Source organism: Narcine bancroftii, chromosome 1 (assembly GCF_036971445.1).
Source record: "Narcine bancroftii isolate sNarBan1 chromosome 1, sNarBan1.hap1, whole genome shotgun sequence".
Taxonomy (NCBI): Eukaryota; Metazoa; Chordata; class Chondrichthyes; order Torpediniformes; family Narcinidae; genus Narcine; species Narcine bancroftii.
This window is the reverse complement of record NC_091469.1, coordinates 348,564,634-348,587,549: the sequence shown is the minus strand read 5'-3', so window position 1 is coordinate 348,587,549 and position 22,916 is coordinate 348,564,634. Positions and strand designations below refer to the sequence as shown.

The window sequence follows — 22,916 nt, the reverse complement described above, 5'->3', positions numbered from 1 at the left end:
TGAACCATATCCGAGACGTCACGTACCCTGGCTCCTGGGAGGCAACACACCATACGGGAACACTTGTCAGGTTCGCAGAATCTTCTGTCCATTCCCCTAACGATGGAGTCCCCAATGACCACCTTGTTCCCCTTCTTCTCCTTCCGTACCACTGTCTCCTTAGGCGCTACCTCTGGCAGGTTATCTTCCCCTACTTCATCCAATACTGTATATTCGTTGCTAAGATCTGTAGCCACTGGGGTGCTCTCCACAGAGCTAGCAACTTTTGCCCCACTCCTGACAGTAGTCCACTTTCCTGACCCCTCCAATCCAGGGGTAAGCACTTCCCTGAGTGATGAATCAATAAATTCCTCGCTCTCTCTGATTAGCCTCAGATCATCTAGCTGCATCTCCATTTCTTTAATTTTTTTCCTAAATGCTTGTGTCTCATTACATCCCCTGCAGGTACGTCCTGTGGAAATGTTTATGGTCTTGTCACCAACCTCCTCACACTCTCTGATGAGCCTAAGGTCATCTAGTTGGAGCTCCAGTACCTCAACTCGGCCCCTAAGGAACCCCACCTCCTTGCACATGGCACAGATATGGTCTTTTGGGAGGGTGGAGGTCACCCATGGCTCCCACATCTGGCAACTTGAGCATAGTACCAACCCCATGGTCATGGCTCAGCCTTTTAATGGTAGGGTACTCACAATGCACTTTACCTAGGAAGGTCTTTCTCTACGCCTGCTTTTGCCGAAGCCTGATGAGCCAAAGCCTGGAAGTCCCACTCCTTCGCTGGGCCACTCACGCGCTGGGCCACTCACGCGCTGGGCCACTCACGCGCTGGGCCACTCACGCGCTGGGCCACTCATGCGCTGGGCCTCTTATTTATCTGCCTTTTACCCAATTAACCCCGACACGCTCACCTGCACGGCCTCCCGACCAATGGCCGCCTCCAACGCTGACTCCTCCCCTCAGGCCCTGGTAAGAGACTTTAAAAAAAAAGTTTTCCTACCTGCCCCCGACTCTTTTCTTTTCTGTCTTCTGTCTTCTGTCCTCTCCTCTCCTGACTGCTAGGCCCTGTCCCCGGTAAAAGCCTTTTTAAAACGCCTTTACCTTCCCGACACGCTCACCTGCACGGCCTCCCGACCAATGGCCGCCTCCAACGCCGACTCCTCCCCTCAGGCCCTGGTAAGAGACTTTAAAAAAAAAGTTTTCCTACCTGCCCTCGACTCTTTTCTTTTCTGTCTTCTGTCTTCTGTCCTCTCCTCTCCCGACTGCTAGGCCCTGTCCCCGGTAAAAGCCTTTTTAAAACGCCTTTACCTTCCCGACACGCTCACCTGCACGGCCTCCCGACCAATGGCCGCCTCCAACGCCGACTCCTCCCCTCAGGCCCTGGTAAGAGACTTTTCTAAAAAAAAGTTTTCCTACCTGCCCCCGACTCTTTTCTTTTCTGTCTTCTGTCTTCTGTCCTCTCCTCTCCCGACTGCTAGGCCCTGTCCCCGGTAAAAGCCTTTTTAAAACGCCTTTACCTTCCTGACACAAAACTTCACACAATACTCCAAAATTGGCCTCACCAATATCTTATACAGCTTTACATAACATCCCAATTCTGTACTCAATACTTTTATTTTTGAAGGACAATATGCCAAAAGATCTCTTTACAACCCTATCCACCTGTGACACCACTTTCAGGGAATTGTCTATCTGTATTCCCAGATCCCTCTGTCCTATGCACTCTTCAGTGCCTGACCATTTACCATGCATGTCCTTTCTTGGCTTCTCTTCTTCAGGGGATAAATGCTGTGGAGAGAGCATGTGGAATATTCCAGTGGCGGTGAAGTAAATTGTAAAACCACAGTGGCATGGTAAAACCACATTCAGGACAGAAACATAATGATTCTCATTTAACTGTGCATGTTGTGCCATGGAAGCCAGAAAAGTGGATTAAGATATGTAGAGCTCGTCGAAAGAACCAAAGACTTGTTGATCCAAACCAAGGCTTTTATTAGCAAAAGACCGGAGCTCTTCACAGGTGGCCGACCAGTCCGGAATGATCCGACCTGGCTAGGGACACAACCCTTTAAGGCCCAGACAATAGGTGTAGCTTAGCTCTCAGCCAATCGCTGTAAGCACAGTCTAGATACAGTAACTATATACACTATGTACATTGGTGATAGATCTGTACTATCACATTCACCCCTTCTTGGAGAATTGACCCTGGGAAAAAAAAACAAAAACGAGGGAGAGAATGAAAGGAAGGGGTAGGTCAAGGACTGTAGCGGTCAGGGGGTCTGACCATCTGGCGTGACCGCCGTGGTGCCGGGATTGGGGTCGCTGGAGTGGAGTTGCCAGCGGGCTCGTCGGGTGCGACTGCTCCGTCGCTCAATTCCCCAGTCGTGTTGTCGGCAGGGTGGCCCGGGTCATTGGGGTACTGTTGGTCGTTCTGTTGCGGCACGGGGCCTGGAGGATAAGGAGTTGGGGGGTTTGCTGGGTCTACCGCGTCCTGAGCTAGGTCCCGCACCGAAACAGTGTCCTCCCGCCCGTCTGGGAACTCCACGTAGGCATAATGTGGGTTCGCGTGGAGTAGAGTCACTCGGTCGACCAAGGGGTCGTTCTTTGAGTGCGGGACGTGGCGTCGCAAAAGGACGGTGAGCCATGCCGGTACAGTGGTTCCCGATTTGGATTTCCTCGGGAAAAGGAACATCCTTTCGTGGGGGGTGGCATTTGTTGCAGTACATAGGAGGGAGCGGATGGAGTGTAAGGCACTAGTGAGAACCTCCTGCCAGTGAGAGGTGGGGAGACATTTAGACCGGAGAGCCAGTGTAACTGCTCTCCATATGGTGGCATTCTCCCTCTCGACCTGGCCATTACCTGCTTGAAGCAATACCACACTCCAGAAGGTACTGTTGCAGCTCTGCACTCATGAATGAGGACCCCCTATCACTGTGGATGGAATTGGGGTACCCGAAGATGGTGAAAATACTGTGAAGGGCCTGTATCACTGAGGTGGCAGTGGTGTCTGGGCAGGCCACAGCGAATGGGAAGCAGGAGTACTCGTCGATGGCTGTAAGGATATAGGTATTACGGTTGGTCGACGGTAGGGGCCCCTTAAAGTCTACGCTAAGACGCTCGAAGGGGCGGGTGGCTTTGATAACGTGTGAGTTATCCGGATGGAAAGAAGTGGGGCTTGCATTCAGCGCACACTGAACAGGCTCGGGTCATGGAGCGGATCTCCTCGACTGTGTAGGGTAAGTTGCGCGCCTTGACAAAGTGAGCAAACCTAGTGACCCCTGGATGACAGAGCGCCTCATGGAGTTTCCGTAGTCTGACCATCTGTATGCTGGCGCACGTCCCCCTGGAGAGCGCGTCAGGCGGGTCGTTGAGCTTACCAGGCCGGTACAGGATGTCATAGTTAAAGGTGGAGAGTTCGATTCTCCATCTGGCGATTTTGTCGTTTTTTATCTTACCACGCTGGGTGTTGCTGAACATGAAGGAGACCGCGCGTTGATCAGTCAACAGTGTAAAGCGCCACCCAGCGAGGTAATGTCTCCAACGACGCACCGCTTCAACTATGGCCTGGGCCTCCTTCTCGATCGAGGAGTGTCTACTCTCCGGACCCTGGAGGGTTCTGGAGAAGAAGGCTACAGGCCGACCGGCCTGGTTCAAGGTGGCTGCCAGGGCGAAGTCGGATGCATCGCTCTCGACTTGAAACGGTACAGACTCATCGATCGCGTGCAGCGTCGCAGCAGCGATGTCGGATTTGATTCGATCGAAAGCCGCTGTGGCTTCGGTCGAGAGGGGAAAAGAGGTGGTCTTGATAAGAGGACGCGCCTTGTCGGCGTAGTGTGGAACCCATTGGGCATAATACGAGAAAAGGCCCAGGCAACGTTTGAGAGCTTTCTGGGTATGTGGGGGGGGGGGGGGGGGGTAAGTCCATTAGGGGACGCATGCGGTCAGGATCTGGCATGACTATCACGTTCTCCACCACACAACCTAGAATAGCGAGTCGTGTGGTCCGGAAGACACACTTGTCCAAATTGTAAGTCAGGTTTAGCCGACGGGCAGTTTGAAGAAATTTGTCTAGGTTGGCGTCGTGGTCCTGCACGTCGTGGCCGTAGATGGTGATATTGTCCAGATACGGGAAGGTAGCGGTTAGCCCGTTCTGGTCCACCATCCTGTCCATTTCCCGCTGGAAGACCGCGACACCATTCGTGACCCCGAATGGTTCCCTGAGAAATTGATATAGCCGCCCATTCGCTTCAAAGGCCGTGAATGGTCGGTCCTCGCAGCGGATCGGGAGCTGGTGGTAGGCCGAACGTAGGTCAAAAGTGGAGAAAATGCGGTATTGGGCGATCTGGTTCACCACATCCGTGATGCGTGGCAGGGGGTACGCATCCAGGAGCGTGAAACGGTTAATGGTCTGGCTATAGTCGACCACCATCCGTAGTTTTTCCCCATTCTTGACAACCACCACCTGGGCTCTCCAGGGGCTTGAACTGGGTTCGATGATGCCCTCATCCAGCAATCTACGCACCTCACTCCTAATGAATTGCCTGTTTTCGTAACTATATTGCTGACTTTTGGTGGCCACAGGCTTCCAGCCAGGGGTGAGGTTTGCGAAGAGTGCTGGCGGGGCAATCCGGAGTGTGGAAAGGCCGCAGGATTGGCCCCAGGGCACGGGGGCGGGTTGCTCGGGTGCTTCGGGAGAGGGGCGATGGCAGACCGAGAGGGGGGCGTGGGGTCCCCCAAAGTGTAGGGACACCGTTTGGAACTGACACTGGAAGTCTAATCCCAGCAACACTGGGGCGCACAATTGGGGAAGGACGAATAATTTGAAGTGGGTGACCGTCACGCCCTGTACTTCCAGCGTGGCGATGCAATACCCCTTTATCCCAGTCGAGTGCGATCTCGTCACTAATGAAATCCTCTGGGTAGTGGGGATAATGTCAAGTCCCCAACGGAGAGCCAGATCTGGCTGGATAAAACTGTCAGTTGACCCAGAGACAAATAAGCAATTGGTGTAGTGTCCATGCACTTTAATCAGTTCCATTGCTCTGGTGAAGGGATGTGAGCATTGCTGGTTTAATGTTATTGAAGCAGTTGACAGGGGAGTTTTGCGCGATGACGTCATGCAACGGGATGACGTCACGCAACGGGATGACGTAGTCAACGCTCGAGGAGCAGGTTGGAGCACCTCCCGGAAGTGCTGTTGTGGCGGCGTTGGCGGGTGAATGCTCGCGATTGGTGGTGGGTAGGTCAGTGGTCGCGGCGGTCGAGCCCTGGCGGTCATCGGCGATGGACGCTAGGGTGAGCACCTGGTTGGCCGCAGGGGTGGCTGTGGCGGCGGTAGCAGCGGCGGTAGCGTCGGCCCCGGGGGTGGCTGTGGCGGCGGCAGCAGCGGTGGTAGCGTCGGCCCAGGGGGTGGCTGTGGCGGCAGCAGCAGCGGCGGTAGCGTGGAGTGTTCCGCACGGGGGCGAGAGGCGGGCCATCACCATGGTTGCGAGGGTGGGTTGCCCCTTTCGGGTTCGGCATCTCCGTGATGTCAGGCGTTGCCGTGCAGGGGAGCCCTCGCTCTCATTGGACGAGAGCTCTGGGGAAGAAGAGTTTGAATGGGATAGTGGCGGTTGGGCTTCACACGAGGCACTGTGTTTGCTGGCGGCCATTTTAGACCTACAGACTGCAGCAAAGTGGCCGTTTTTAAGGCACTTCTGGCACCTGGCTTTTCTTGCTGGGCACTGGGACCTGCTGTGCTTGTCCCTCCCGCAGAAATAACATTTCGAGTTCGCATGGGGCAGTGTAACAGCAGTCGACAGGCCGTCAGTTTCTCGTGGGGTGGTAGGGTAGAAGGGCACTCTACTCACATCAGAACGAGGGGTCCAGTCCCTAGAGAGCTCGGTGGACTTTAAGGCTGCATCCTCCATTGTGATTGCGATCCGGGCCACGTCCTCTAGTTTTTCTACCCCTTGTTCGAGCAAGCGCAGCTTCACTTCATTTGATCTGAGTCCAGCCACGTAGGCATCCCGGACGAGGTCATTTGTGATCTCGGCAGCAGTTTTGTCCACACAGTTACAGTCCTTGCCCAATGCCTTTAATACTTGTAAATATGCCCTGCTGGACTCACCGGGCTGTTGCTTCCTCGACGCAAGCACAAGCCGGGCATGAACTCTGTTCACCGGTTGATCATACAGTTCTTTCAGTACCTTTATGGCTGCGGTGTAAGTGGTCTCATCCTGGATGTTCTCGTAGACTCTCAAGGACACCATAGACAGCAATGCTGTTAGACGCTGGTTATCCTCCTCCACCTCAATGAGTCTCAGGAAGTTTTCAAAGTTCTGCAGCCAGAAGTTAAAGGCTTTGAAGGCTGTAGCTGACTGTGGGTCGATATCAAGTTTTTCTGGCCGAGTTAAACGCTCCATCCCTTTCAAAAAAATTCTTTTTGCTAATAAAATTGTAGAGCTCGTCGAAAGAACCAAAGACTTGTTGATCCAAACCAAGGCTTTTATTAGCAAAAGACCGGAGCTCTTCACAGTGGCCGACCAGTCCGAAATGATCCGACCTTGCTAGGGACACAACCCTTTAACGCCCAGACAATAGGTGTGGCTTAGCTCTCAGCCAATCGCTGTAAGCACAGTCTAGATACAGTAACTATATACACTATGTACATTGGTGATAGATCTGTACTATCACAAGATATACTTAAAAATCAATTGAAAAATTCTTCAAATATTCATTACTCCACTTCATTCCCTCTTCAAACCTGAGTGAGGTTGTGTCCTAACTGGTTCCAAGTCTGGGACAGTGCTTAGTGTGCTATTATTAACATTATATTGATTTTAATATTCTTACTCTGTTGTCAAAAGTTCCATAGCCTCACCTTACCCTAGCCTGAAAACATTTTTTCTGTATTTCTCCAATCCTGCTCTCCTTCTGTGCATACTTAATACTAATTATCATTGCCTCAGACAAGCTTTTGGAATTGTTTCACCATCTTTCACTCTCCACCTCATTGAAGATCCTCTTTAAAACCTTGGGACTCATGTGAGACTGAAGATTTTGGAAATCTGGAGTAAACAAAATCTGCTGGAGAATAACAATAGGTTGAATAGCATCAGTGAGAAAAGATGAAGTGTAAAAACACACCAAAATACCGGTCTTCCCACTGTCTATAGGAGATCAAGATATATTGCTGATGTTTTGTGCCTGAGCCCTTCTTCAAGGAATAAGTTAGAAGCAGGAAATCTCAGAAAGTCTCACAATTTAAGCAGTGGGAGAGGAATCTAGACCAATGGAAGGTGCTAATTGGATATAATAAGGGAATTGGTAAAAATTTATGCTTGTGAGAAAGGAGATGGAATGGAGAGACAGAGATAGGGAAAGGTGATGGGGATGAAGGGAGAGGGTTTAACAAGAGCCATAGAAGTGGATATTAATGCCATCTGGTTGGAGGGTGCCCATTTGGAAGATGAGGCATTGTTCCTCCAATTTATGGGTGGTCTCAGTCTGGCAGTGCATAAAACCATGGACAGACATGTCAGCAAGAGGATGGAACAGAGAATTGAAATGGGTGGCCTCTGAGGAATCCACACTATTGCAATGGACAGAGCTGAGGTGTTCACCAAAGCAATCTCCCAATCTGCATCCAATCTCTCTGATGTAGAGGTGCAGTAGATGACCCCTGTAGAATCACAAGTGAAATGTTGCTTCACTTGGAAGGACTGTTTGGGGCCCAAAAGGTGGTGAGCAAAGATGTGTGAGTGCAAGTGGAATATCTCCTGAGGTCACAGGGGTAAGTCTCAAGGGTACAATTGGTGGATAGGGAGGAGTGGTCAAGGGAGTCACAGAGGAAGCAATCCCTGCAGAATACAGAGAGGGAAGGAGAAGGTAATATGTTTCTAGTGGTGAAATCATGTAGTAGGGGCTGGAAATGGCAGAGGAGTATGTCTTGCTTGTGGAAGCTGATGGGGAAGTAGGTGAGGACAAGAGGAATCCTGTTCTTGGGTGCAATGGAGGCTGGGCCAGATGTGTGGATAATGGAGGATATGATAGTGAGCATTGAGTTGATGGTAGTAGAGGGGAACCCATGTTGTTTGAAGAAGGAGAACATCTCTGAGGATCTGGCATGGAAGTCCTCATCCTGGGTGCAGATGTGATGGAGATAGACAAATTGAGAACATGGAATGGAATCCTTCCAGGAAACAAGGTGGGGATGTGGTGTTGTTGAGGTAGCTGTGGGAGTAGGTAGATTTATAGATGTCCGTCAAGAGTTTGTCTCCTGAGAAGCAGAAAGAGAGCTCGAGGAAAGGAAAAGTGTTACTATAGATGGACCAAGTGAGTTTGTGGTGGAAGTTGGCAGAAAAATGGGTGAAGTCAACAATCTTATCATGGCTAAATGTGGCAGGATCAAAGTAGCCATTGATGTAGTGGAGGAAGAGTTGAGGGGTCTTGCCTGTGTAAGCCAATAAAAAGGGAGGCATAACTGAGGCCCATGTGAGTACCCATGATTCCTCATTTGACCTCAAGAAAGTGGAATGAGTCAAAGTAGAAATTATTGAAGGTGAGAGCAAGTTCTGTCATCCAGACGAGGGTGGTGGAGGTAGGGGACTGGTTGGTTCTATTGTCCAGAAAGAAACAAAGAGCTTTGAGACCTTCAGTATGGGGGATGGAGATGTATAGGGATTGGATCTCCATGGTAAACATGAGGTGGTGGAGTTCAGGGAACTTGAAATAGTAGTGATACAGGGGATGTGAAGTTTCCCAGATGTAGGTGGGGAGGGAGTACACCAGGAGGAATAATACAGTGTCACGGTAAGCAGAGATGAATTCGGTGGGGAAGGAGCACCAGGACATAATAGGCCTGCCAGTGCAATTGGGTTTTTGGATCTTGGGTAGGAAGTAAAAATGGGTGGTACAGATTTGATAAAAAAATAAGGATGGAGGCCAACAATAAGTTTGGAGGCTGCCACCTACCACCTGATCCCACTACTAGTCATATATTCCCCTCTCCTCCCCTCTATGCCTTGTGCAAGGACTGCTCCCTTGTCCATTACTCTCTCCCCACCAATTGACCCCTTGATACATATCCCTGAGATCCCAGGAAATACTCTACTTGTGTTCACATCTCACTCACCACCATTTGGGCCCTAACCAGTTCTTCCAAGTGAAGCAACATTTCACTTGTGATTCTGCAGGGGTTATCTACTGCAACTAGTCTCTTCTACATTGGAGAGACTGGATGCAAATTGGGAGATTGCTTTGTTGAGCACCTCAACTCCGTCTGCAGCATTGGTGTGGATCTCTCAGTGTCCACTCATTCAATTCTCCATCCCATACCCTTGCTAACATCTCAGTCGATGGTCTCATCCACTGCCAGTAAATAGGTGGAATAACATCTCATCTTCCGACTGGACACCCTCTAACTGGACGGCATTAATATTGACTTCTCTGGCTTTCGTTCAACCCCTTTCCCTTCTTCCCCATCGCCTTTCCCTATCTGTCTCTCTGTTCCCTCTCCTTTTTCACAAACATGATAAATTCACAGCTTGTTCCTTATCATTGTTTGAATTCTGGGATTTTCTGAGATTTCCTGCTTTTGGCTTATTCTGCTTATTCCTTGAAGAAGGGTTCAGGCCCGAAACATCGGCAATATATCTTTGTCTCCTATAAGCACTGAAAAGACTGGCAGAGTTCCTCCAACATTTTGGTGTATTTGCTGCAATCATAGCATCTGCAGATTTTCATGTTTCACTCAGAAGAAAGGTTTCTGGCCCAAACACTGACCATTTGTTTTCTTCCAGTGATGCCGTTTGACTTTCTGAATTCTTTGACATTTCTTGTAACCATTTTTGGTGCTCTCTACTGGTTCTAATTGAAAACTGATAATGCCCATGAAGCAGTTTTGTCTAGCTATTACTTTAAAAGTGTTCTATTAGTGCAATTGGTTACATTGGAAAATTAAGAATTTGCTTCCTGGGTGTATTTTATCAATTTTGGGATGCTGATCATTAAAATCACCTTTACATTTTCATGACTGCTTATTTTTTGTGTTTTCCTGTCATATTTTAAGTTTACTGCAAGAATACAAAACCATGAATTGCAACAAGTCATGCAAAATTAATTTTCTGCATGGTACTGAGAATTCTTCCCTGCTGATCTTGGTGCAGTTAATGACATTACATGGTGAAAGGATTCACCAGGACATTGCAACCATGGGAAAGTGGCATCAGGGCAATTAGAATCCATCAATGCTGGCCGACCATTGTTGGACACTGACAAGTTGGACACTGACAAGATGCTGAGTCCAAATTCAGCAGCAAAACATTTTTAGGTCAGTTAAATTAACGTAACGTGTCAGCATTATTATGAGATTAAATATGATAAATTCAATAAAAGTTAATTTGATGTTTCTCCAACTTCCTGCATAATACAGCAAATCTGAAATTATGTTTGTTTTCATCTTGAAGTTGACTATCAAATCCCCAATCATTTTTTTAGTCAGGAAACCTTTTTTTAATATCTTATTTATAATTTTAAAATCATATAACATCCTTTCTTTGGCTTGGCTTCGCAGACGAAGATTTATGGAGGGGTAATGTCCACGTCAGCAGCAGGCTCGTTGGTGGCTGACAAGTCCAATGCGGGACAGGCAGACACGGTTGCAGCGGTTGCAAGGGAAAATTGGTGGGTTGGGGTTGGGTGTTGGGTTTTTTCTCCTTTGTCTTTTGACAGTGAGGTGGGCTCTGCGGTCTTCTTCAAAGGAAGTTGCTGCCCGCTGAACTTTGAGGTGCCAAGATGCACGGTTTGATGCGATATCAGCCCACTGGCGATGGTCAATGTGGCAGGCACCAAGAGATTTCTTTAGGCAGTCCTTGTACCTCTTCTTTTATAATATATTAATACAAAAAGTGTATTATCGAATACCCCCCCCCACAATCTCACTCTCCCTCCTCACTAACACCCACCCTCTTCCCCCTTCTACCCACTAAGAAATAAGAAAGGGGACCAGCATTTAAAAAAAAATCAACTATTTAGCTGTGAAAACCGAGACACCCAAGGGAACGGGTTGAGAGATTAAATCTTCAAACCAAGAATTTTTAGGTATGGGCTCCATATTTTATCAAAAAATAATAGTCCTCCCTCAAATTATGTATTATCTTTTCTAAGGGAATACAGGATTTCATTTCAGTATGCCATCTTGGCATTCCAAAAACTAAATCAGATTTCTAAGGAAATGGCCAAACATTTTTTAGAAACAGAAAAAGCTAAACGTAGAAATTCAATTTGATACATAGTCAAACATAATCCTAAGGCAATCGACTTAATATCCCCTAATAAAAACAACATTGGATCAAATGGAAGACTCACTTTTTCCTTTTACTGTCAATCTGAAATCAATTGGGGATTTAAAATGTTGAAGATTGTTTTGAGGCAGGGAAATTTGTATCTTTTAATCAGATGAAGGAAAAATTTCAAGTTTTCCTATTATCAGGTAAAAACATTTTAATTGGAAAAATTAGGTCATAGTTTAAAATTACCTAGACAATCTGCTTTGAAATTATTGCATACTAATGAAGAAACAAATAAGTTACTTTCTTAAATGTATAAGTCATTACAAAATAAAATGTCTAAATTAAATGATAATAAATCAAGATTGAAACAGGAATCTGGCTTAAACAGGAAGATAGATGAAAATGTTTGGAGAAATTTATATAAGGATAGTATGACTAAGGTTATAAATGTAAGATTTAGATTAGTACAACATCATTTTTTACATCAACTATATTTAACCCTTCAAAAATTAAATAAATTTAATTTCCTCGGATTTGTTTTTTAGATGTTGAGAAGAGATGGGCACTTTTTCCATTCGATTTGGACCTGTTCCAAGGTTAAGACTTTTTGGGTACAAGTTAAATTATTTCTGGAGAAAGTATTAAAAGTGAGTAAGAAAATCTTTTGAAAAATAAAAAATTGTCCAGTTTTATCGCTATAACATATCTTTAAAATAACCTTTAAAACAATTAACCTTCTTTAATAATTAACCTCTTTCTGTACTTTTGTGAGGCAAAAGGAAAATTAATATATTAACCTTAATCATCAAAAATCCTGCAAACAAAAAAAGTAGGTGGCAAATCTGGCAAATTTGTCCTGACTGAAATAAAAAGCACCACAGGTGTCTCTGACAGGCAGTGAGAAATGCTGCAGTGCACAAGACCATTTAAAAGTTGAGCATAAAGAAAAGCATGAACAGAAAAAAAATCCCAAATTTATTTTACTCTCTATTCAGCAATATATAGCAGTGTGTCAAAGTGACACAGTACTATGATAATATGTCACAGCATATCAAATTGACTTTATTAAAAAATACATACAAATCAGATGTGCTGTACATATTTTGACAACACTGTATTGCACTCATTTAAATTTCCAATATCATCCCACCCTACTCCATTTATTTTACTTGCTATAAAATATTATGCTTTCATGGTGACTCGGTGACAGGCAGCATACAGTTTTGATTCTGATTTCAACCAGTCACTCCTTAGATTTTAATCTCTAAAATTGTTATGAACATATGGTTTCAAATTGAGCTGATCTGCCTTTGCCATAAACAGTAGTGGAGCTTCCCTGAACCTGAGTTAGGGGAAAGAAGATGAATTAAACACTGCACTCTGCACTAATTTGTTTTATTTGTTCACTCACTTTTTTCTATAAGATGGATGTCACCGGCAATGCCAGTGTTTATTCTCAACACCTAATCGTCCCTCAAAAGGTGATAGTGAGTTGCCTTCTTGAACTGCTGCAGTACCTCTGATGAAAGTACTTTCATGGAAATGTTGTGTTGGGAATTCCAGGCTAAACCCAGCAATGATGCGGAATCAATGGCAGGTTTCCTTGTCAGGAAACTTATGTGGGGTGGGGTGGGTTGTGGGATTGACAAGTCCTGCCACTCTAAGCTAGGTGAGCATCTTGTAAATGGAATACACTGTTATCGCTGGGCTCCAGTGGACAAGGCAACTTAATTATTTCGAGAAGACTTGCTCAGATTGGTCAAAGAGACATACAGCAAGAAAACAGGCCCTTCAGCTCACCCAGTCCATGCTAACCATTTGTACAAATATTACACTAATCCCATTTTATTATCCCCACATTCCTAGAGAATCCCTGTGGATTCCAACAGACACCTACACATTACAGGCCATTTACTATTATATATATCTTTGGAAATCAAAACATCGGAGGTAATTCTCACAGTTACTGAGAGAATGTGGACACTCCACACAAAGAGACCTGAGGTTAGGATTGAACCCAGGTCACGAGAGAGTTGCTCTGCCAGTTGAGCAACTGTGTCAGCCTGGTGATGAGCTCCTTCAATGCCAATGAAGCTGCAATATCCTAGCAAATGGGGAGTATGCCAGGTGGTATGGTTAATGTAGTGGTGAGCATAATGCTTTTATAGTACCAGTGACATGGGTTCAAAACTGGCGCTGTCTATAAGGAGTTTGTACATTCTCCCCATGTCTGCGTGGGATTCCTTTAGGTGCTCTGGTTTCCTCTCACATTTCTAAGATGTGCAGGGTTAGTAGGTTAATTGGTCACTTGGGTGTATTTGGACCTGTGGGCCGGTGTGGCCTATTATTGTGTTATATCTCAAAATTGAAATTAAATTCAGTTAGTCCTGACTTGTGCTTTTTGAAGTATAGAATTGTTTCAGGGCACTAGGAGCAGAGTCATCGGTGATGCCCAAGACTGTTTTTATACCTGGATGTGGATGGTGGAGTACCTTGAGAAGGCAATGCCATTGAATGTTAGAGATAGATTCAAGATTATTTTATTGTCATATAATGATACAGAATATGTAATGTTATACAAAATTGCCTTCTGCAACCTGACCGCAAGTCGCCCGCAGCCTGTGTGGGTCCCTCAGCCACTGAGCCCCTCACTGGTCCACTCCTTGGTCACCGTCCTATAGGATTATCTCCTTTGTTTCTCCTTCTAACACTGGTCCACTGCTCCGTGGAGTCTGCTATCCTCTGTGGGTGTTGTGGAGCACAGGGGCAGCCATCTTGGGCACAGACTCGTGGTTACAGGACTTCAGTTTAAAAATACCATCGGATCCTTTAACAGGCAGTTTAATGCTTGTATAGAGCCACTGGCATAAGGACTGGCGGTTGATCCCTTCAGGGCAACACTGTGCTCATGCTCTTGGCTTTCCTGGCTCCATACCAGTGGTATTGTTGCCTCTAGAGCAGCTCAGGCAGAGCCACCATAATTTTTTGGCTGGAAATAACCATTATCTGCCCCTTCTATTAGCTCCGTGCATCACTTGCTGAGGAATTGCTAAGTGAATTGAACATTGGGTCGCAATCATCATTGATCTTACCCATTGAGTTTACAATGTAAATTGGTGAAGCAGCTGAAGGCTAGGAAATTGCCTTGAATAGTTGGTGCAGTAATGTCATTTGGCTGGAATGATTGACCTTGAAAAATCATCTTCCTTTGAGCAAGATGTGACTCCAACCATTGACAATCACCATTCAGCTTGCTGATTATGGTACTGCTACTCCATATTAACAAAACTTATTGCTGCGATAGGCAAATTGTAATGGATCCATGTCGCTGCTCAGACAGGAACAGATATGCTTCAACACTAGCTTCTCAAAACACTTCTTCATTGTGAATGTGAGTGCCACTGACCATTTAGGCAGGTCACTGCACATTTCTTGGGCACCGAGTCAATTCAGGCCTCTTTGAAACAATTGGGTACCATGCCCTGTCGAAGTGAGTTATTGAAGATATTAATGAAAACATTGGCAAATTGGTTAGCATCGATTTACCGTACTCATCCAGGTACTCTGCCTGGACTGAATACTTTTGTTAGGCTCATTCTCCAGAAGGCAGCTCATGTCATCTTAGGATACAGAGTTATAATGGACAGTAGGCTCTTCCTTGTTTTGGTGGTCAAATAGACATAGAAGGCATTGAGCTCACCTGTGGGTGAAACTTTGGTGTTTCCCATTGTACCAGATTTGGTTTTATAGGAGACTGTGTCATTTGGGCCCTGCCACAGCTATTGTGTATCCTTCATTGTTCCCATTCTCTTCCAGAAAATCCACTTCGTCCGGGAGATGGCTTTCTGTAGTAATGAAGAATATGATTCATGATTCTCCCTTTTTTCTCTTTTTAATCTCAAAAGATTTAAAGCTTCATCTAATCAATGCTCACATTTTTTTATTTTGCTCTAAGGAAATGTTTGTAAGTGTCAATTTGTCACTCGTTTGTATAACTTGGCAAATAAAACCTATTGGCAATTAGGTCACTTAGATTGAAAGAGCATTCAATTTAAAAAATAACAAGACATCAGTGAAGTTTGATTCTTCCCTGTCAATCCTTGTGACATTTAAATTGAGAATGTGTAATTTTTTTTTCATGTAGGTTTATTGCAGCATAATTATTCTTCAAAATAAAAAAAACTCTTTACTCAGCTTGTATTCATTTCCTCCCAAGCAGTTTATGACAAAGGGTTGACAGGGAGCTTAACATGTCAGTCACTGTATCACAAATGGCATTGAAAGCATGACTAGCTTGCTCATAAAAAGAGGAACAACCTTGCCAGTGGTGCAATTAGCCAAATAACTTTAATTGTTATAATTTTCCACAGGCTTACACTCAATTTATTTAATAGATATATGGCCAGAGAATATTAAAGTATTCACTTTCTTTGGTATTTTTGTGAAATTCATTTGCATTCAGACGATGCAAACAATAAGTTCTAAACTTAACTCTGTGAGACTGGTTAAGAGAAAGTATTCTACTGGAACAAAATCATAATTCTACAGGGCAGAATTTCATCTGTAGATTCTAACAATAAATCAATGTCATACAGTATACTTCCAATTAACCAAAAAAAAATGATCAATTGGAATTCTAAATATCCAAAAGATTTTTTGGGTGTGCCATGACATCACAATATGAAAAAAAGTTCAGTTTTGTTTTGCCCACTGTGCTCAAGTGGGGCAACAGAGAATCAGTTTTACAAAGGAGACATTTGTCCACAACACATTGAAGGAACGGATAGTACTGATTATTTATTTATAAATTGTCAGTTTTTTTTTGCCATGAGTCACTGCTACTTTGTGATAAATTGCATTGTAACACTCTCAGAATTTGAATTGAATACACACTCTCTCCCCGGTCACCCTCCCAAGTTGCGCTCTTTCCCGCTCTCCTGCCCGAGCCACGCTCTCTCCCTGCTCTTCCACCCAAGCTGTGCTGCAACTCTCTCCCTTTTCTCACGTTCAAGTCATGCTTCTGCTCTTTTCCCACTTGCCTACCTGAGCTGCACTGTCGCTCCCTCCCTGCTCACCAGCCTGAGCCACTCTCTCTGCCAAATACCCTTTCAGCAAGGTTGCAGGAATTCTGCTGGAGGACAATCTCCGTGGAACTTCCTACCACTTAAAAGTGAGGTGAGACCTTGGGCTCCAGGGCAGGATTGGCAATAGCAGTGGGGGAGGGGGGATGACTGGATCAATGACTACAAGGGGAGAGGTTGGGAATTGGTGACAGCTGGTACAAGTATTCTGATTCTACGGGGCTGCTTAGGGAGAATTCCCGAATTTCAGAAAAATCCACATAAACAAAGTAGGTCTGATCCCAAGCATTTTGGATTATTGGAAACATACTGCACTATTGAATGTCACTGTCCCCTCTTCTTTGCATTTGGATCAATATATGGACATTACTCATGTCTAATTTATGTTTAACTCAGGATATTATCGCCTGCCAGCTTTAAAGCATCCATTAATGCTTACTTTGACCACACTTATAATGCAGCACAGTGAAAACTAGAATCCTTTGGACTGGCTATCACTACAATGGCCATTCCAACTTGTCCTTAGAAAGAGGTGGTGGTTTTCTTTGAATATTAAAGTACTTTTAGAGTGCAGGCAAGAAGGAAATTGAAGGACTTGACCCAGCATTGAAGAGTATGGAAATGCACTGAATGTCATGAGCTAGTGATTCAATTCCTTGAAATGAATTGATTTGAATAAATTTTTGATGGAGAGGTTAAATTATGGAAGTGCAGCTTGGTGTGATTTTAACTGCATTCTGTGTCATGAGATATGGTGACTCAAAAGCTATTATTCTCTACATATTCAGCCAAATTTATTGATCAGAGGAAAATGAAAAAAAAAAGAAGCCAGAACCTGCTCATACTGCAACACAGCAGCATAGTGGGGCACCGATATTTGCTGAGTCCTTGACAATTTTTGCAGTTCACACAACAATTGATATGTCAGTGTGAAATATTTCAGAGTTTTTTGATGTGGGTTCATGCTTCATTACATTTTATTGACTTTCCAAGATGAGGTAAATACTGTGTTCATGGAGCAAATCGATCTCTCCATGTCCCGAGGTGAAACTACTGAACTACCACAAGATGCTCAAAGTTAACCAAGCAAGATTTGAAACATTAATTATCTTTCAAAAGGTATCACTATTTCCTTTCTCATATATCCATGCAAGATTGTGTTGTGTTCAGGTAAGGCTTTCTCTTGTTCGTGTTGGGAGCAGGTAGCACAGAAGTAGGGAACAAATTATTCACCATAGAAGACCAGTTTAACAATTTTCCAACATTCTATCTATCAGCAAGTGTATTGCAACAGATATTTTGGATACATTCTGTTCACTGTGTGTAGCAGAAGGGGGGAAAAAAAAAACTCTTTATCCTGGTGCAGGCTGCAAAAATGCAATATGTTTTGAGAGAGTGGAGTGTCTAACTGATGGGAGATGGAAGCAAAATGTCATTTGCCTTCTTATTTACAGAGAGAAGATTGAACCTGTTGAGCCATTTGTGCAGCTATTTATGAAAGAAAGTAGGGCAAGAAAACAAGATATGTGCATGATGTGCCTGTAGTGATATGGTTGTGTGTACAGGCGGGCCTGCCCCCTGAAGACATCCTCTCCTGGTCTCCTCCCATGTGACCCAGGCCAAAAAGGTCGAGTCCCCTCTCCCTCTCCTCATTTTCCCTAGCCTTGACCCGGGCCAGCAGTCTCTTGTATAATAAAGCCTATCGTTCCCCTCAGTCTTTGTCCTTGTGATCATTGGGGTAACTGGTAGCGCCCAACAATTTATTATACAAAAATTTGAAGGTATCCAGTAATGGAGAAGTTGTTGTGCCCTGATTGGCTAGAGGTAGACCCCCAAGTCCCAGGTGCATCGGTACTCTTCGAACAGTGGGTGAACTGTTTTAATAATTTCCTCTAAGCCGCTGCCGAAGTGGTCAATTCCGATGAAAAGAAGTTGAAGATCCTACAGGCACAAGTTGGACAGAGGGTCTTCCTGGCCATCCAAGGCAGTGCGACCTACGTCGTGGCGATGGCTGAGCTGCGGGCGCTGTAAAAGCCAAAGGTGAATGAAATCTGCTCCCGTTACCTGCTGACATCCTGAAAACAACAGCCTGGTGAGTCCACTGAAGAGTTAGTCTGATCCTTGGTCGCACTGGGAAAAGACTGTTTAGGAACCCCACGGCCACAATATCGTTGATCGTGGAAGATCTGATCCGAGATGCCTGTGTGTCAGGATTGAGGTTGGATTATATCCACTAACGTCTCCTCAAGGATGATCAACTCCCGCTAAAAAAGGCGATCAGTCTGATCAGGACTCTAGACTCAGCCCAGTGCCACATGGTGTCGATCGCAGGCAAAAGCGGGCCTCCCACGTATGTTCTGCCATGAGGGCCACCGTCCTGGGACTCAGTGTCGGGGGTTACCGACCAGACCGCAGCTGCAATTACGCCATCTGCATCGTCGAGATGCAACTTCTGTGGTCAGGCCAGGCATACGAGATGCCTCTGCCCCGCGAGAGGAGCACATGCTCAGCTAATTGTTTGTGCCAGTTCCCCATTGCACTCAATTCAACGATCTTGCAAAAATGTATCAACCACTCCTTTAAATAACTTATCTTGCCTTGCTCATTCTTTGAATGGAGAATTTTTGAGATTAATTACCTGTTGCAAGACACACTTACATGCCTCACTTTTAAATTATGCCATTCATTTCTTGTTAAACAGGAAAGTCTGCAGACAGGGATTTGAATCCAGCGCTATCTGTAAGAAGTTTCAATGTTCTCCCTGTGTCTGCATGGGTTTTCTCCAGTGGCTCTGGTTTCCTTCCACCATTTGAAATGTACTGGGGATGTAGTTTATTTGAGTGTAAATTGGATGGCATGGACTCATGGGTTGAAATGGCCTGTTACCATGCTATATTACTAAATAAAAAAAAATACATGTGCAAAAATTGCTATAAACTACATTTTTTTAAAACATAATTAGTGCAAAAAAGAAAAAGTGAGGTAGTGTCTGTGGTTTCATTCAGACATCTGATGCTGGAGCGTAAGAAATCAAGATCTCAAGTCAGGTCAAGTTTATTGTCATCTGATTGCACTCTTATAGCCCTTCAAAATAGCGTTCTCTGGCCTTCGGTGCAAAATACGCAGACAGATAGACAGACATAACACGTATAGAGATGAACAATTCATATGCAGGACAAGTAGTCATACATATAAAAAAAGAAATAAATATCGTTTTATAAATATGAGAGTCTCGGATGGCTAGTGTGAACAATTCATTTTGTTGCTCAGCATTCTCACTGCCTGTGGGAAGAAGCTGTTCCTCAGCCTGGTGGTGCATCCTCTGATACTCCTGTATCTCTTTCCTGATGGGAGCAACTGAAAGATACTGTGTGCATGGTGGAAGGGGTCCTCGATGATTTTGCGTGCCCTCTACAGACAACGATCCCGGAGAATTACATCAATAGGGTATGGAGTCTCCAGTGATCCTCTCTGCCACGCTGATGGTCTGGTGGATTGACCTCTGATCCATGTCTATTTTTGCACCATTGGCTGTTCATCTTCAGGCTCCTGTACCTCCTTCCTTATGGTAACAGTGAGAAAAAGCCATTGCCTGGGTGGTGAGGGTCTCTAATGATAGAGGATGCTTTCTTAAGACAGCGGGTCTTGTAGATGTCCTTAATAGAGTGAAGCCTAATGCCCTGCATGGTGCTGGCTGAGTTCACAACTCTCTGTATTCTCTTCCTGTCTTATACAATGGTACTTCCATACCAGACAGTGATGCAACTAGAGACAGAATACACTCCATGATATACCTCTAGAAATTTGCAAGAGACTTTGGTGACATATAGAATCTCCTCAAACTCCTGACGGTGCCTAGCCCATGGTGAATCTTCTTCATGAAGGCCACAGGATAGATCTTCAGAGATGTTGACACCTTGAAAATTTGAAGTTATCTATCCTTTCCACTGCTGAACCCTCAATGAGGACTTGTCTGTGTTTTCCTGGTTTCCCCTGCCTGAAGTCCACAATCAGTCCTTTACATTTGCTAACATTGAGAGCAAGGTTGTCGTTCTAAACTCCAAACAATATACTCTAACCCATTTAGTTATTTCAGAGGACAATCCACTCATCCAGGAATTAACCTGGTTTAATGTCTTCAGGAATATTTACAATACAGAAAAAGACCCTGGTATCTGAAATTCAAGCTACCAGCAGTCTCAAACAACCAGCAAAAGAAATCGAGGAACATATATTTTAAAAATTAAAATAAGTATGAATAGAATAAAAGATCAGAATATGTAAGTTTCAAATTGTAAAAGTAAACATTCTCTGAAGTAACACACACAGTAAACCTTTTAGGAAGATGGGAGCAAATATTCAGCCAGTGGAGTGCCTTGGTCATGCTTTGATTGTAGCAGCTGTTGAATAAAGTTGTGTGAAACAGCAAAGGCTTTGCCCAGGAGGAAGAGCTGGTTGATGCCACTTGCCATTGGGGTGTCTCTCTTAAAGTATCTCCTTATCCTTGCTTAGTAAGAATTGCCCTGTTCAGAGACTTTATCTGTAAACTTGGGGGGGGGGGGTCAATAATCTATAATGCTATTATTCACCTCAGGTGGCTCAGTGGAGGGGGATGAACCTGCAGATGCAGTGACGGGTAAAAGTTTTCAAAGAATGTGATTGAAAATTTTAAAATAAGCTTTAATGTTTATACATTCATGTAAGTGAAGTTTGCTCCATGTTAGTATTTTTGTCTTTTAACCTGTTTATTCCTAATGCAGGAGTATTAGTTAGGTTTTGTAAGAGTAAGTCTCAAGCAACCAGAAAATACACTTATCCGGCATTTGTCAATCCCCATAGGTGCCATATACCAGAGTTTTACTGTACCAGTAAATACTTTCTAAATTAATGATATCAAAACAGTACATTCTACTCCGAATGTGCCTTCACTAACACCCAGTGCAATTTTAACAATATTTCTGTATTTGTAAACTCTAATACTCTTGCAATAAAGATCAACATACCATTTGCCATCTTTAGTTACTTGCTACTCTGCATGATAACATTTTATTACACATGCACAAAAACATCCAGTTTGCTCTTTATTTCATACATTTGCAGTGTCTCCCAATTTAGACAATTGTCTGTTGATTCCACTTGCCGAACTGCATGACCACACATTTTCCACATTGTCCAAGTTTTTTGTACATACATTCAACCTTGCTATATCATGTGGCAGAGTACAAATATCCACATTGGTGCTAGCCCTTCCATTTAATTTTGTGCTAACAGCAAAATTAATCATCTTAAACACTGTTTCCCCCTGCCTCCCCCCCCCCCCCACCCCCTTCATGGACAAATGCTGTAACCTCTTCCTTCTTATTTATCCTTAGAAGCTCTTGCTGTTTTTCTTGATATTACTTGACAGTTTTTTTTCGCCTGCCTTAATAGTTTTTTTAGACCTCTGCTGCTGGTTCCTGAAGACATGCTGTCTTCTAGTCTACCATTATTTTTGACACTTTGAATGGTCTACTTTTTGTTTTAATAATTGCCTTGATCTCTTTTGTTACCCTCATAGTCTGTCTCACTGAGTCACTCTTTCAAATTGGGATAAATTTCTGCTGAGCTGCTTAAAGACGCCACTGTTTATCCTGGCTTTAGCTGATTTCACCATCCAATCAAGACAACTCTTCATTCATACTTCTTTATGCCAACGGCACTGGATTTAGAAAGGAGGTTTATGCCATTATTCTGCATCAGTATTCTATGTTGCAGAGATCACAATTCTCCATGGCATCCTGAACAACAAGATCTCTTATTATTCCTGCATCATTTCACTCCAGGAAATATATCATTAAAGTTGAAGGAAAGCAGAAAAGTGTGGTGATATGTATATACTGCTCTATATGAGTGGCTAGCTTGCCCACTGATGACTCACTCCCTAGTAACTCCTCCCTTGTGATCTGGTCATAAAGGTCAACCGACCTCCCTCCCCTTATCCATTCATTCAAGCATGTGGAGTTGGGCTGGCTACAATCTAAAGTGCATTCAATTGATATGCTCTATCAATGACTCCAAAGACTGAGAGTGAGAAATGATAGGCAGCTGGATGGGTCTCGGAGCAAGGGAGGCAGTGTGGTTCTGGTCGCTGACATCTTGGGGAAGGAAAACCTGTGTTCATATAGGGTCATGCGGTAGTGGTGCAAAGGATGGATTGCATGGCATGGAGTGCTTCGGGCAGGACTTTCTGCCAATGGGACACTGCCAGGCCTTTTGACTTAAGGGTTAGAAGGATCACATTCCAATTGGTGGCACTTTCATTCTCTATCCGGCCATTCCCCCTGGGGTTGTAGCTTGTTGTCCTACTAGTGGCTATGCCTCTAGCCTACAAGTACTGCTGCAGCACATAGCTCATGAAAGAGGACTCCCAATCACTATGAATATAGTTTGAATGCCCAAAGAGGGTGAATATGCTGCAGAGTGCTCTGATGACAGTGGCTGCAGTCGTGTCGGGACAGGGGATGGCAAAGGGGAATCTGGAGCACTCGTCTATAATGTTGAGGAAATAAACATTCCTGTTGGACAAGGG

At 44.6% G+C, this 22,916-nt stretch overlaps 1 long non-coding RNA gene across 2 annotated transcripts in view; it reads right to left on the bottom strand.

The window, feature by feature from the left end:
• The window catches only part of LOC138749333 (uncharacterized), a 106,399-nt gene that overhangs the window by 37,944 nt on the left and 45,539 nt on the right, over positions 1-22,916 (bottom strand). For both annotated transcript variants that reach the window (XR_011348564.1, XR_011348565.1), the window contains one exon: positions 14,968-15,112. This is a non-coding gene — a long non-coding RNA (uncharacterized lncRNA). The remainder of the gene's footprint in view (positions 1-14,967; positions 15,113-22,916) is intronic.